Source organism: Suricata suricatta, chromosome 13, assembly GCF_006229205.1.
Source record: "Suricata suricatta isolate VVHF042 chromosome 13, meerkat_22Aug2017_6uvM2_HiC, whole genome shotgun sequence".
Lineage (NCBI taxonomy): Eukaryota > Metazoa > Chordata > Mammalia > Carnivora > Herpestidae > Suricata > Suricata suricatta.
Window position 1 is genome coordinate 82,511,035 of NC_043712.1, and position 15,787 is coordinate 82,526,821.

Genomic DNA, 15,787 nt, shown 5'->3' on the forward strand with positions numbered 1-15,787 from the left:
GGAGATGAACTTGGAATGCCATTAAATAAAAACCAGAAGGCCCAGGCTGGAGTTGAGTTTTGCCACCTACTACTAAACGGATTCATCCCACTCACTTTCCTGGGCTGTGAGATGAGAAAATGCCCACCACATAGGAAGAGATGTCACACCAGACGGAGGCACGGGGAGCTTTATACACATCGTTAATACGTGCGGTTTTATTCTTTGTTCTCTAAGGTCAAGGCAGCACGTTACAAGATGCTGTCAACATTGAAGAAAGATCCACGTGGGTCCCAAAGCGCCTTCCTGCGTACTATGAATATTAACCTTGGTCAGACCATTCCCCCTTTCTCCCCATCTATAAAAGGACGTCTTTAATCACCAAAGTGGCTTCCAATTTTGATATTTTGGGACTGGTCTCAGAACTAGGAGAAGTGGACCAGGTTTCAACATGGTAGTCTGGGCCCTCCCTGGCCCACTTGCCCTCGTAAGGTGAACAATCCTTACATCCCTGGGGGCCACCTCATGACCAGGACCCTGGAGGAAACCTAACAGCCCAGGGAAATCATGACAGTGATTCTAACCACCTCCAAGTTCAAGTGTTAGAGAAAAAGAACTGGATTCTCTGTTAGAACTAGCTGAACATCTCATTTCTCTGGCACCCAGCCAGAAGCTGGGGTGGAGGCATCTGCACTTTTGTTCTGGAAACTGACAGATACACCAGGAAGTGCCGTGCAGGAGGACCTCTGGGGAAGCTCCTAGTCCTGTGACCTCAGGGGACGGCTTCACTGATAAGCATCACTTGCAAATGATGTCACGTCTGGGGAGCCTGGGTGGCTCAGTCGGTTAAGTGTCTGACTTTAGCTCAGGTTATGATCTGTGGTTCCTGAGGTCAAGCCCTGCGTCGGGCTCTGTGCTGACAGCTCAGAGCCTGGAGCCTGCTTCAGATTCTGTGTCTTCCTCTCGCTCTGCCCCTCCCCATTTATGCTCGGTCTCTCTCAAAAATAAACATTAAAAAAAAAAAAAAGACAATGAAGTCAGGTCTGACCAGCTTTGGCAGGCTGGGACTCACAGCTGGTCAGGGTGAGGGGGAGGCACCAGGCTTCCTACTTCTCTGCATTGGTCTTTCCATCCAGTATGGTGAGCGTAACTGGAGCAGCTGTGAGTTCTCTGAACACTAGGTCAGTCCTTCCAGAATGGGGTTGACCCCTTTCCAAAGGAAGCCAAGCCCCAGGGGAGGCCCAGTGCTGTGGCTGAGCATGACGGGTCTGTTCATAAAGGGAAAGGACAGCAGTCACTCTGATTACAGTCTATTACACAGGCCCTCCTGGCTGTCCCGGCCACTGGACTCTCATAGCCTGAAGCAGAGGCAATGGGGAAGGTCACTCAGGCCCCCAGAGACCCTGTTGCAGCCTCGAGATGCATCACAAGCCAGAGAGCCCAGCGGCGTGACAGGTTGGCATGAGGTGAACACGGGGGGCCCAGGGGACACCTGTTAAGGATGCATTCTGTGTCTCCGGTGGATATGCTCGCCCCTGCCCAGGGCTCTGCACCCCCCTCCCTCCTGGAGCCTGGGTCTCTTCTCACACAGCTGGCTCCTTTCTGCAACTCAACTTGCACTTCAAATATCGCCATCTCAGGCTTGCCCCGAGCACACCTCCCATCGGTTCCCATCGCCACACTCCTTTCCCATTTCATACAGCACCTCACGTTCTCCCAAAGGACGCCCTCAGTTTATTATTCTTGTTTAGTGCCTATTTTCCATTTAGAATGTCAGCTTAATGAGAGCCAGTCCCCTCTCTGTCTTCTCCAGTCCATCCCCAGCACCTGGAAAAATATCTAGCAGATAGCAAGGGACCAATAAAATCAGTACAATTAGTTAATTAACGAGTTGATTAATTCTGTCTAGGACAGGTGGGCACTGGCTCTGCGGTCATGGTGAGATCTCAAGCCTCTGGGGCAGCCTCCATAGACAGTTTTGAGGATCTTTTCCTTAAAGATCTGAGACTCCCGCTCTGATCGTGGGGACTTGGCTCCCACCATCTGTATTTATACTACCTAACTTTTCACCTAGAAGTGATTTTGGTTGCAAGTATATTAGGTAGAAAAATGCATTGCATACAACACATAAGCACGAATCCGGAGGTGTTCGGTCCAGTGTCCGGTCAGTGTGGCGGCTTCACCAGAGAAGGACCTTGCTCTTTCTCCTCTGCACCCTCTGTTCCTAGCGCACAACTTTCATCTGGTGCTTGTCACTTCGTGGTCACCACATGGCTGCTGCATCACCAAGCATCGTGTCTGAATGCTAGAGAAGGAGCAAAGCAAAGGAAGAAAGAGCCATGTTGCAAGATTCTGTCATTCCTCGTGACCAAGAAGACCACAGCTTCTCCAGCATCCACAATCCAGCCTCTTTCTATTACATGTTCCTTTAGTCTTGGATCCTATGGCCACCACTGGACCAGTTACTGACAAAGGGAAATTACATTACTGTGGCTGGTTTAGACTGTCACCATTCATCCCCTGGGGCTGGAGAGAGGACCGATTTTTCTCGAGATCAAGGTATTGCCACTCTCTCCCGAACAGGTAGATATGTCCTATCTAAATGGACCAGAGTCGACGTGTACCCAAAAGAGAGCTGACACTCGCAGAAACAGAGTTAAAAGCAGATCCCTTGAACTGTCATGCTTCTGAACTTTCTTAAGATGTAGCTGTTCAAATTGTTTTAATTCCACTGTTTGTTCAAACACCTACCCAAAATATTTTCTTTTTTCCTTAAGCTAGCTCAAGGTCATTTCTGAGGGTCTCTGTTATAAGAGCATCTAACTACGAGCATTGTACCCAGCCAATCAGGCTGCGGTGCATGGCTGTCGTAGGGCATCGACAATCCATTCACATCTCTCTCAGCCATGATGCAGCCCTTTTTACCCAACACTCTGCTCCTCCCGAGGTGACCCAAACACTTAGACATTATGTCATCAGCCTGACAACCCCCTCCTCCTCCTCCTCCTCTTCACCTTCACCTTCAGACAGCTCTGCTGAGGTCCCAAGTGTCCAGAGAGGTCTGCTGGGTATGGAAGGTCGCCTTATGGTAGAGGGATACCGGGCTCTGCAGTCACACCCACTCTGACCAGCAGAGGGACATAACTGTGAGATGTCACATCACAGATCTAATAATAAAGGTCAGAAACACTTCATGCTTTCTGATTGTCATCCTGATACTTTTTTTCTTTTGTTAGCCATCTGATTATCCAGGCCACACACACACCACAGTCACAATCCTCACCCTCACAATCAAGAAAGAACCAAATGAATGAAAAGCCTGGCCAGCCCAGCCTCGTGTTTCATCCCTGCCAAAAGCCACAAGGAATCTTTTGTGGGCGAGTATAAGGACTGTCACATGAGTGTCTATAGGGATATCTCTGCAGAGCTCTTGCTCGATCATCTACAAACTTGATCTTGCCCAGTACGTACAAGGTGCTTCAATAGATCTCTTCAACTTAGGTAAATCTTAGACCGTATTTGTCAAAACTGCATTGCATACAACTTATAGGTTTTACATGAACAAATGGTCCCATGGTCAGATGACTCTGCAAACACCTGATTAAACAAAGTTAAATGGCTTCTTCATCTCAAGGCATCGCCAAAGCCTTTGATATTCCAATATGCATGATGAGTCTGACTCTTGGTTTCAGCTCAAGTTATGATCTCATGGTTTGTGGGTTCAAGTCCTATAATGGGCTCTGTGCTGGCAGTGTGGAGCCCCTTGCAATTCTCTTTCTCCCTCTCTCTGCCCCTGCTCTGCACTCTCTCAAAAATAGATAAGTAAACATTTAAAAAAATTCCAATATGCATGATGAATAGCTAAGAGAGGAATGTAGAATGTGACATCTTCCAAATTTGTTTAAACACAGAAATTTTTTCCTTGGCTTATTCTGAAAGGCTGGTGATGCTTTGGGAAACACTGAGAATCACAGGAATATAGAGAGCAAGTCCTAGAAATGACTACCTCGTTTCAGTGACAAGAGGCAGCTTCTGTGACTTGGTTAAGCAAGCCTTGTCCAGACTTAAGTGTGCCCTGGTGTAGGTACTAGATAGTTAGGATGGCTCCTTAGTCCACTGGGTCAGAGTCGACATCACCGATGCTTCCCTGGGTGAAAAGCATCTTGGTCTAAAAGGGAGTACCTTGGAGCTGATGATGTTTTTCTCGGTTTCAAAATGAAGACGGTGTACCCATCATGAGAGGGAGAACGTGGTCATCATGCAAGAGCCAGCACCTGTCATTTGTCTTCTGTTCCAACCTTTAATGAAAGCAATCTTCATTAACCCAAGGGGCAGCAAGCCACACTGACCTTGGGGACATGGAACACAAGCTAAAACCTTTTAAGTTTTTATTATTATTTTTTAATTTGTCTTGTTTAGATCTGTCTTCTCTAAAACACCACTTGGCAGGGCTCCCTCGTAACCTTTAGATGCTTTTAGCATCTCGACACGGACAGAAGGATTTTAGGAGAATTAAATGCAGGATTGGCCACGGTTCGAGCAAAGCTTCATCGTGGGACATGCAGAAGGAAAGTTTGCTTCCCTGGAACAGAGCTCCACATCAGAGAGGAAAATCACTGACAAACACGTTTATCCTCACTGTGACAGCCTCAGCTGCAGTTTATGGAGTACGTCTGGGAGAGCTTCCCCTCTTGCTCCAAAGGTTCAACACCATCAGCCACAGAATACTAAAAAACTCACTGCTTGTCCCCGAGAAGATTCTTTTTTGGGCTGTGTTAGTACGAATCCTCCCTCCTCTGAACTTACCTTGACCTGAGAGTCTCCTAAATTGGATCACTTGAAATTTCTGAGAAAATTGGAGGTTCTGACCACACCCTTGGATCCTCCCCCTCTGCAAAAAGGAAATGTCTCCTCCGTGGGGATGAGGATATGAATACGAAAGGGCACATGGTGCAAGAGGGGAAAAAGTGGACAAGGGCCTCGAAAGACTGAGGTTCTAGGTACTGTTTATAAAGGCAGCTCATGTTTGGGTTGAATCGTCTTACCCCCCAATTCACATGCTGGAGTCCTCAACACCAGCACGTTGGAATGTGACTTCATTTTGGAAATAGGGTCTTTATGGAGGTAATCGCGTTAAAGTGAAATCATGAGGATGGGCCCTACTCCAAGCTTACTGGTGTACTTGTAAAAAGAGAAGATTTGGACAGACACTCCTTTCCTTCTAGATGCCCCATGATGAGACTTTGGTAGAACCATTGTCAAGCCTGCATTTAATTCTCCTCAAATCATTCTGTCATGATGATGTGACTAAACATGAGGAGAAGACAGCCATTGTCAAGGCCAAGGACCCAATCCTACCCACAACTTGATGTTCAACTTCTGGCTACCAGAAGTAGGAGACAATAAATTTCTGTTGTTTATGTCACTCAGTGTGTGGTCCTCTGTCACGGCAGCCCCGATATAAGAACATAAGCTCTGTTCCCAGGGAAGTCTCCGATCTCACATCTCTGGGCCTCAGTTTCCCCTCCTACAGCATTAGGGGGCAAATGACCTTGGAAATTGCTTTTATCTCTGAAGGTTAATGATCAAGGATGAAGGTGCCTCTTACCAATTCCCTTGAGATGTAATCATATATTGTCTTTCGAGAAAAGCTTTCCCTCTTATCTACAGATCGATATATACGTGTTGAAAAGAACTGAGGGTTGAAGGGGGAGGGGGAGGAAAAAAGAGGTGGTGGTGATGGAGGAGAGCACTTGTGGGGAAGAGCACTGGGTGTTATATGGTAACCAATTTGACAATAAACTATTTAAAAAAAGTAAATTAGGTCTAGAGAAACTAATAAAAAAAAGTACAAGTATAGTTAAAATCTAACTCATGTTTTGACCTATCTGACATTTACTCACTATTTGAGACTCAGAGTGAGTGTTAAATAATTGGGTTGAATCGTTAGAAAATGGTGATATTCAAACATTCTGACCTTCAGAAACCACACTTCTTGTGACTCAAACTAGTAATACCGTATAAAGAGAATAATTTCTAGTTTTAATGGGTACTATTTTCTTTTTTTTAATTTTTGCTCATTATTTTATTAGTTTTCTTTTAAGTTATATTTACTTGTAGGAGCTTTTTTTTCAGTTTTTTTTTTTAATAGTTTGTTGTCGGATTGGTTTCCATATACAACACCCAGTGCTCTTCCCCACAAGTGCCCTCCTCCATTTTCTTAGGTTATGTTTCTAAGCAGAGTTCCATTCAAAAAGTGACATCATTAAAGATTATTTGTTGAAACATAAAAAAAAAAAAGAAACCATCTCTGATAGTCTGGTGTGGCCATTCTGATTTATAGTTCAGTAATGGCTTTTGGAAGCAAAAGAAGGAAGAAAGAGGCTCAAAGTAACTCTCGGAAAGACCACAAACTTACAAATGTGTATCTTTTTACCAGACATTCATCAACTGGAAAGCATGGCCTGTGACAGATTTTAGGGGGAGGCACTGGGATGGGCTCCCGTGAAAAGGTCAGTGACAAATGAATGCTGGTCACGAAAGGAAACATGTTCTAGGCACAGCTATGGAACTTCCCAGTGCTCCTCTCCGGTTCTATCTCACCAATCCAAGAAGTTAATGACAATGACTTCCTGCAACATTTGTCAGTCTCTCATCAGCATGTATCGTGCTGGTATAAATCCTGGGCTATTCCTGCATCTTCAAAGCCTGGAATATAGTATTCATGCCAGAATTGTAATGGGTAAGAAGAACATTTTGGCAACTGACATTGCAATTCCAAACGCTATTAAACAACTGATGTCCCCATTCCCCTGCTCTTTCCCTCCCTGAATGTACACGCACCCACCAAAGGAACTACCGAGAGAAGCATTCTATGCAAGTGACTTTATCATCATTAACCACGGCGACCTTCTTAAGCAGCAGCTGAATGGCTAGTTTAGCATCAACCATATTAAAACAAAAATCAACCTACCAGACAAACATAAACCCGGCATTTCCGTGAACTGTGCTTGTATGCGTTAAGGTCCCATGACTCCCACTCAGGTCCAGTGATTTGCTAGGACTCAGGAAAGCACTTTACTTCCTATTACAGTTTTATTATAAAGGATAGAACTCAGGAGGGGCCCAATGAAAGAGGGGCACTGGGCAATGTACCTAGGGGCAGTGGGGGTGCAGGGGTATCCAGAATTTCTTGCCTTCTCTGCATCTCCACCCTCCAAGCAAATCAATGTCTTGACCAACCTCAATGCACCTCTAGCCTCACTGTTTCATAGATGTTATGGAAGCTGCATCATGTAGGCATGATTTCCTAAATCACTGGCCCCTTGGGAGGGAACTAAACCTCCTGCCCCTCTTTTCTGCTTGGGGTTGGAGGCCAGGATGATAGTTCGACCTCTCTCACTGGTGGGTTCCCATCCTGAAGCTATCTAAGGACCCATATATAGTCACCTCTTTAGCACACACAAGACACGTATCACTCAGGAAATTCCAAGGATCTTGGTATAGTGCTGCCAAAGGAACACAATTCCAAGGATTTTAGGAGCTCTGTGCTGAGAATGGGGACAAAGACCAAATGGGGACAAAGCCCAAATATAATTTTTATCATGCCACGTGGCCACAACCTACCATAGTGTCTGGTGCATAACAGTTATATTTGCTAATGAATGATGTCATTTCAGCAAGCTACTATACAGTTCTTTTCCTGTCCTTCCTTCCAGCTTCTCTCCTTCCCATCTACCCTCCCTTCCATTGCATCCTTCCTCTCTTCTTCCCATCCATCCCCCTTTCGCTCATCCATCCATCCTCCCTCTCTTCCTTTCCTCCTTCCTTCCATCCATCCTTCCTCCGTCTCCCTCTCTCCCTCCCTTTCCTCCTTCCTGCCAAGAGATTACTGAAATTCTTAAGCCAAAACCATACATGCTTTAAGATACTCCTTCCCCTTTTAGTTGGGTATTCTAAAAAGACAAACCCCAATGGGCTTCCACTATCTTAGAGCCTTTCACACCCCTGATGCCTCCAGGCCTGGCAGACCCAAAGGAGAAGCAACCACAAGGACTCTAGAGAAGAAACGAAACCCGCTGGTTTACAGTCTGTTCCTCTCTCCTGATTTCATACCTTCTTTTCACTCTCACAACCGACAGTTCTGTTGCCCTAAAGAGATGCAGGAAGCTAGGATTGGACATTTGCCGGGGGTGCTGGGAGATTTTTGTTTATGTCATATGTTGTGCAACATGCTGCCAAAAGGACTTTATATTCTGGATAGGTTCCCAGTGATAGGAGTCCACCTTATGTGTTTAAAATCCCAAGTGATCAGCATATTACTTATCATAGGGCAAACTGGATTTCTGCCAAAGGAAAGTCTGAACCCAAGGATCAAGAAAATATGGACTGGAGTAGGGCTATTTTATATGCACTGGGGCGCCTGGGTGGCTCAGTGGGTTAAGCATCCAACTCTTGATTTCGATTCAGATCATGATCTCATGGTTCATGAGGTCGAGGCCCACATAGGAATCCTCACTGACACTGTGGATCCTACTTGGAATTCTCTCTCTCTCTGCCCTCCCCCCAATTAAATAAACTAACTAACTAAATGCATTAACAGGAAAAATGAAAGTGAAAAGCACACTAAAGTCCCTTTAGGGCGAATATGCCTTGAAAATTGGAGTGAAATTCCCGTTTATTTCCTTTTTTTATTATAGAGAGAAGGACAGGGGGAGGAAGAGAGAGAGAGAGACAGAGAGAGAATGAATCAATCTGAAGCAGGCTCCACACTCAGCACAGAGCCTAATGTAGAACTCAATCCTACAACCCCAGGATCATGACCTGAGCCAAAATCAAGAGTCGGTCGCTCAACCAACTGAGCCACCCAGGCACCCCTGAAATTCCCGTTTTAAAAAGGGTTGGGATTAGGGTGTTGAAGTCTCTGTCCATCATCAGAGCTGGCTCTCAATCTGATGGACTGTTCGACTTCTCTATAGTTAATAACAGCCTTCCAATCTCAACAAAAATGAACCAAAGTCTAGGACCAAACTCTGAACTCTCAATGTAAACAGAGGCATGAGGGGTATTTTTCGACAACATGGTTAACCTTGCTCACACACCCACTGCCCACCTTCCTGTGGAAGGCATTCCCTTTGACCTGAGCAAAAAAAAAAATACACTGGGGCCCCTGAAGTTCCTTACCTGAGTGTCCTCTCTGGCCACCGCATCCTCTGGGCAGGGGACACCTGTTTGATCAGCAGCACACCGTATGGTCACTTCAGGCAGTGATAGGAAAATGCATCCAAGAACAGGATGTCATCCACAGCTTACACCAGTTTGTTGGAGACAGATACTGGATACCAGAAGGAAATGCCCCAAGCAGTTGTTCTAAACCCAGCGGAACATTCTAAATGTCCTAGGGGGAGGGGTAGCCAGGAACAGCCAGTGGGTCTTTTGAAAGAGGGACACTGAGAGAGAACGGGCTCCCCCGAAGAGCACAGAATTCTATCCAGACGTGGAGCCCAGAGGTCTTTTTAAAGTCACATCCCTCCCTGATCATACAAGGGAAAAGCGGCACATAAATTATTTATCTTTAATATCTCTAAACAATGCTCACCTGGAATGGGTACCGTGCAGTTACACGGGGAACGTTTTCAAAATATACAACAGACGAGACCTTCCCTCCCCAGCCACCTGCCCCACCATTCTGGCAAACCCTGCGTGGGGGCAGACTATGCATTTTGCAGGAGCTCCCGGGTCTTTCTGTTCTTCCCTCCTCCCTGGCTTATCCCTGGTTAAGATCCACAGAGCGTTAGTTCGCTATTACACTCAATTACTAGAAAGAAATATATTTGGGTCACATATCTTAATTCCCTGCTGACATACCTTAATGGAATTAATATTTAACAGTACACACTTGACTTAGATCAGAAATGCCTTATAGAGGTTATCTACTTGAAATTTACATCGTTACGTCTTCTGGAAAGTCAGTTTCAATCCTCTGATACATTACCCAACATCCATTACAGAAGCCCTTCCCCAAACTGCATGTCTGACACAAGACGGTCCCTCGCAGCAGAACACGTCTGTCTTTCTGACAGACAATGACGAGATGATGCAGAGCATTTCCCTGGGACCTCAGCTGCTAGAAAAGAAGCCTTCTGTAGCAGTAACTGTGTACACTGGCAAGGATCCTGAGAAGTGGCTTAGAAGGCAGTGTTGCTCAGTAGAACTTCATGTGATGACCGAAATGTTCTTTGTCCACACTGTCCAGTTCAATAGCCAGGAGGTACATGTGGCTACTGGGTACTCTTAATATGACTGGTGTGGCTGCGGAATGAATTTAAAAATTTTAAAGAGCCACATGTGGCTCATGGCAATATTGACCAGCGTGGTTTCAGGGCCACATTTAAAATTTAAAGTTGGGGCGCCTGGGTGGCTCAGTCAGTTAAACATCTGACTTCGGATCAGGTCATGATCTCGCAGTTTGTGAGTTCAAGCCCCACATCGGGCTCCGTGCTGACAGCTCAGAGCCTGGAGCCTGCTTCAGAATCTGTGTCTCCCTCTCCCTCTGCCCCTCCCAAACTTGCACTCTGCCAGCCTGCCTGCCTCTCTTTCTCAAAAATAAACAAACATTAAAAAATTAAAATTTGAACTTATAGTTAGTACTTACACATGGTAAGACAATAAAAAGGTTTTTTACAGTAGTTTCAACTTTGGAGCCAATGCTATGTTTACATTTTATTTTTTAACTTATTTAAAAAAATTTTTTAAACATTTAGTCATTTTCTGAAAGACAGAGCATGAGAAGGGGTGAGGCAAAGAGAGAGAGAGAGACACACACAGAATCTGAAGGAGGCTGGCTCCAGGCTGTGAGCTGGCAGCACAGAGCCCGACACGGGGCTTGACCTCAGGAACCACAAGATCATGACCTGAGCCAAAGCCGGATGCTTAATCCACTGAGCCACCCAGGCACCCCAGACCTGACAAACCGTCAGATTGTGGCCTAAGCCAAAATCGGATGCTTAACTGACTGAGCCACCCAGGCGTCCCTTTTTAAAATTTTTTAAATGTTTATTTATTTTTGAGAGAGAGAGAAAAAGAGCATGACCATGTTTACATTTTAAAAGTGTCATTGACTTTCAGTAATATTACAATTGCCTCCTGAATAACACGGATTTAGGGGTTCAGACCTTCCACACACTCAAAAACCCTTGAACTGACTTTGCCAAAACTTTACTTGTCAACAGAAGCCTTTACAGATAACATACTCAGTCAATTAACACATATTTTATGTTATCTATGTTACAGATAGGTAATGCAAGTAGCTTTGTGGACCTATCTATCTACAGATAAAGTAAGCTACAGAAGAGAAAAGGCTCGTAAGAGAATCACAAGGAAGAGAAAACACATTCACATCCTGTCCTGCATGTACTGAAAACATCCACGGAGAAGTGGCCCCATGCCCTTCAAACCTGTGCCGCTCAAAGGTCAGCTGTATCTGAACAGCCGTAGGCATCTTTGGGGCGGACTAGGAACCCGGCTGCCCGCACAAAAAGGAAAAGCCTCAGGTTATCTGGGGAACAGCCAGACTCAACCGGACATGCCCTCTGTCCTGTGGTTTCCAGTTACAATGCTGGGACCCGAACACAGAATTGCCGACTATCCTCTGAAACAGGGCCACCAAGCCCCGCCTGGGGGGCACGGCCAGTAACCTTTCTTCGCCCCTCAGCCAGGGACCCTCCCGTGTTCCAAAGCCCACTGGGAAGAGGGAGGGCAGGAGGTGCTTTAAGGCTTGCTTTGCTAATCCGAATCTGGCGTGTGCTCTTAGGGAAGAACCCCTTGGATTGGCAGGGTGTCTCATCTTGACACCGGTGACATTGCGGGGCCTATAGTTCTGTGCTGCTGGGGGCTGTCCTGTGCACTGGAAGACGTTTAGCAGTGTCACCGGTCCCCACTCATTAGATGCCAGGAGCACTCCCCACCCATCTCAGCAGGGTTGACCAAGCACTCCTCCAGACACTGCCAAACATCCCCTGGGAGGCAAATTATCCTCAGCTGGGAACCTCTGTCTTAGAAATTAAGTTCTTGGACCAGAGGCTACTTAATAAAGGAAACCGATCCTAGCTTTTTATTTTTTTACATCTCGAGTGCCCAGGGGCACCTGGATCGCTCAGTCGCTTAAGTATCTGACTTCAGCACAGGTCATGATCTTGCAGTTCGTGAGTTCGAGCCCTGCGTCAAGCTTTGAGCTGACAGCTCAGAGCCTGGAGTCTGCTTTGAATTCTGTGTCTCCGTCTGTCTCTGCTCCTCCCCTGCTCATGCTCTGTCTCTCTCTCTCCCTCAAAAATAGATATTAAGAAATATTTAAATCTATAGTTACTGTTACTCGACACACACACACAAGCATCACTAAGATGAAAGAATGAAAGGCCACTACTATTTTTCTTAGGGGGCATCTGGGTGGCTCAGTCGGTTGAGTGTCTGACTCTTGATTTCAGTTCAGGTCGCGATCTTTTGGTTCATGAGTTTGAGCCCCATATTAAGCTCTGTGCTGGCAGCATGGAGCCTGCTTGGGATTTTCTCTTTCTCTCTCTCTCTCTGCCCCTCCCCTGCTTGTGCACTATTTCTCTCAGAAATGAATAAACAAACATTTTTGAAAGGCCACTATTACTTTTTTTAAGAGTCACCTTCAGTGCCTAGCATAGTGTAAGAGTCAATAAATATTTTCTGGTGGGTTAATATTTCAACAGGTTTTTTTAAAAGCAGAAATTTCTACTAATGACTATTTCTGAGGAAGAAAAATAAAGGGGGGAAATAGACCTTTTACATACCTTTATGTCCATGAAGCAATTTCCTGGCCTGGGAGGGCTTTAAGAAAACATAGCAAGTCTGAAAACACAGTCTCACCGTTTCCAGTGAGCACCGTGACTGTCCATGAGTGAGGCGAGGACCCTCTTCAGGCTCCGTGTCCTCAGAGGCTGGTCTGGGTGCTGGGTCCCTAGGACCCCTTCCTCACTGACTGGGGGAGCGATCACCTCCAGCACCAATGAGAACCCCCAGGAACGTCCACTGCCAGGTTCCCTGTGAAGAAAAACAGACGGCTCGCTTCAGTTCACAGTCCCTGAGCCCTTAGGCGGCGCTCCCCAGAACGTGACGCTCGTGTCTCACGGGTCACAACCAAACTGGAGGATAAGCCTGCTAGCTCATTAAAAAGCCAAACCCCCAGCACCCAAAAGGTCGGGGACAGGTTACTGCCATGTACACACGGCGCAGCACAGCAGAAGGAAATTAAAGGCATTCCCAGCGTGTCCAGATAGAAACGGACAACTCGTTTGGTCCACTCTGCCCCTCGCTACTTTCCTAAACTCTTTACGGTACTTAAGTCTTCTTGGACAACATTTTTTACTTAACAGAAAGTATCGCTTTCCAAGTTCCAGAACACTGGCTGTACACTTCAAGAACTGCTCTAGTCAAACAACCTGAATCATTAAGTCACTCTGCTATTTTTCCAAGGACAAGGTCAGAGCATTTATTGCAATTAGAGAAGAAAGGAGAAAGGAAAAAATCCATGCTTTCCTTTAGAGCACTTTGCTGGAGATACACTGAAATCACATGGGCGGCTCTTGAGGGTCAGGCCACACACCAGACGAAGTCAGAATCTTAGGGGAGTACACGGCATTGCACATTCTTTTAAGTAAAGGTTTGACTTAAGAACGGCTTTAGGATTATGGAAAAAATTACAAAGAGTCCACAGACATTTGCCATATAACTTAAAGCCGTTTCCCCCTATTATTATCCTATTATTAACATTTTATATTAGTCTGGTACACTTGTTACAATTACTGAGCTAATACCAATTCAGTTTTATTAACTAAAGTCCACACTTTTTTTGTATTTCCGCAGTTTTTTCTAGCGTGCTGGCTGTAAGCCACGATCCCATCTAGGATGCCACATTACACATAGTGGTCATATTTCCTGAGGCTCTTCTGGGCTGCAAGAGTTTCACAGACTTTCCCTGCTGCTGATGACCTTGATAGTTTTCAGGAGTACTGGCCAGATATTTTGCAGATGTTCCTCAACTGGGATTTGTCTGACGCTTTTCCCAGGATCAGACTGGGACCATGTGCTTTTGGGAAGAAGACTGTTGAGATGAACCCATTCTCATCGTGTCAGATCAAGGGCACATAGGTCAGCATGACTTGTCGTTAGTGACCTTGACCCTAATCTTTTAGCTGAGCTGGTGTTCGTCAGTCTTCTCCAGGACAAAGTTAGTATTTTGTCCCTTTTCTCTTACTGTACTCTTTTAAAGGAAGTCGCCATGCGCAACGCAAACTTAAAGGTTATATTTCCCCTCCTTGCAGACTTAGGATCTATGAGAAATTTTTTGAATTCTTTGAGAGAGGAAATTTGTCTATTTTCCTCCATTTATTTATTTACATCATAGAGACTCATTTATTCTCTACATTGGGTTTCAATCCAATACTACTTTATTGATTTGGCTGCTCCAGTGTTCCAGCTTTGGCCATTGGGAGTTCTTTTAGTTGGACCTGTATCCCTTTGTGGTAGTGGTGTTGTTTTTCTGAGCTCTTTCCTACTTTGGGGCACCATAAGATGCTCCATGGTTATCTTATCTATTTCCTACCCCAGTCCTACAATCAGCCATTTTTCTAAGTCCTTGTTCCTTTTGGTGAAGAACGGTATTGGAAGCCAAAATCTGTGTGCTGGGTGTGCTCACTGCTACAAAGGTACCAATGCTCCTGAGCTCTTTCCATTGACAAAACAACTAAATTATGTGTGTGTGTGTGTGTGTGTGTGTGTGTGTGTGTGTGTGTGTGTGTGTGTATAAAGACTGATGCATATTCACTTGTCTCCAAGTACTTCTGTATGTAACTGTCTGCTTCTACATTAAGCTCATATGAGTCCATATTGATGTCTCCAACTTTAATCCAAATATCACATGGATATTTCCAGTCTCTTCTTCTTGCTTTTCTCTAACTTCCTGCTTCAACAGTGAAAAACTTGGCTCCCATTATTGTCTATCTGTTTATTTCACTGATGAATTTCAGTATGCAGATAGTATCAGAAGTGTTAACCCAGACCCTCGAGGGAACCAAGTTTAACAACTACAGCACAGCACAATGGGCAGTTCCCTCTGCCTTTAGTCTTACAGACTCCACTCATTTTCAAGGTTACTTACATCAGCACCTCTTCTCCACACCTTCACGAGGCTGTTCAATATATTTATAATACACTGTTCTGTCACAATCCTACACTTCATCTTGGGATTCTGATCTGCTAAATAACATTTAAAATGTGCATAAAGTTTCCTCTTTGCCCTATAAAGTCCTATGGGTTTTGTAAAGCACAGAGAATCATATATCCACCATTATAGCTATCACACAGAATTCCAGTGTCTTAAATAGTTTTTTGTGCTTCACGTATTCATCCCCTTCCCCTAAAAAAATCCCCTGGAAGTCACTGATCTTTCTATCATTTCTATTGTTCTGCCTTTTTCAGAATGTCATAAATCATGTAATCCAGAGTTTGAATCATGTAATATGTAGCCTTTTCACTCTGGCTTCCTTCACTTAGCAACTTGCATTTAAGATTCACTCATGTCTTTCTTATAGTGTGATAGTTCCTTGCATTTATTATTTTAATAATATTCCACTGTATAAGGGTACCTGGGTGGCTCAGTCAGTTAAGCATCCAACTTTGGCTCAGGGCATGATCTCATGGTTCGTAAGTTCGAGCCCCACATCAGCCTCTGCGCTGACAGCTCAGAGCTTGGGGCCTGCTTCAGATTCTGTGTCTCCCTGTCTCT

The 15,787-nt window shown here is 45.2% G+C and overlaps 1 long non-coding RNA gene across 1 annotated transcript in view; it reads right to left on the reverse strand.

The window, feature by feature from the left end:
* LOC115276196 overlaps positions 1–13,039 on the reverse strand; it is a 28,693-nt gene extending 15,654 nt beyond the window's left edge. The window contains exons 1-3 of the long non-coding RNA XR_003901848.1: positions 12,795–13,039; positions 4,162–4,277; positions 2,102–2,284 (exon numbers count right to left, since the gene is read on the reverse strand). This is a non-coding gene — a long non-coding RNA (uncharacterized LOC115276196). The remainder of the gene's footprint in view (positions 1–2,101; positions 2,285–4,161; positions 4,278–12,794) is intronic.
* Between the last annotated feature and the right edge of the window lie 2,748 nt (positions 13,040–15,787).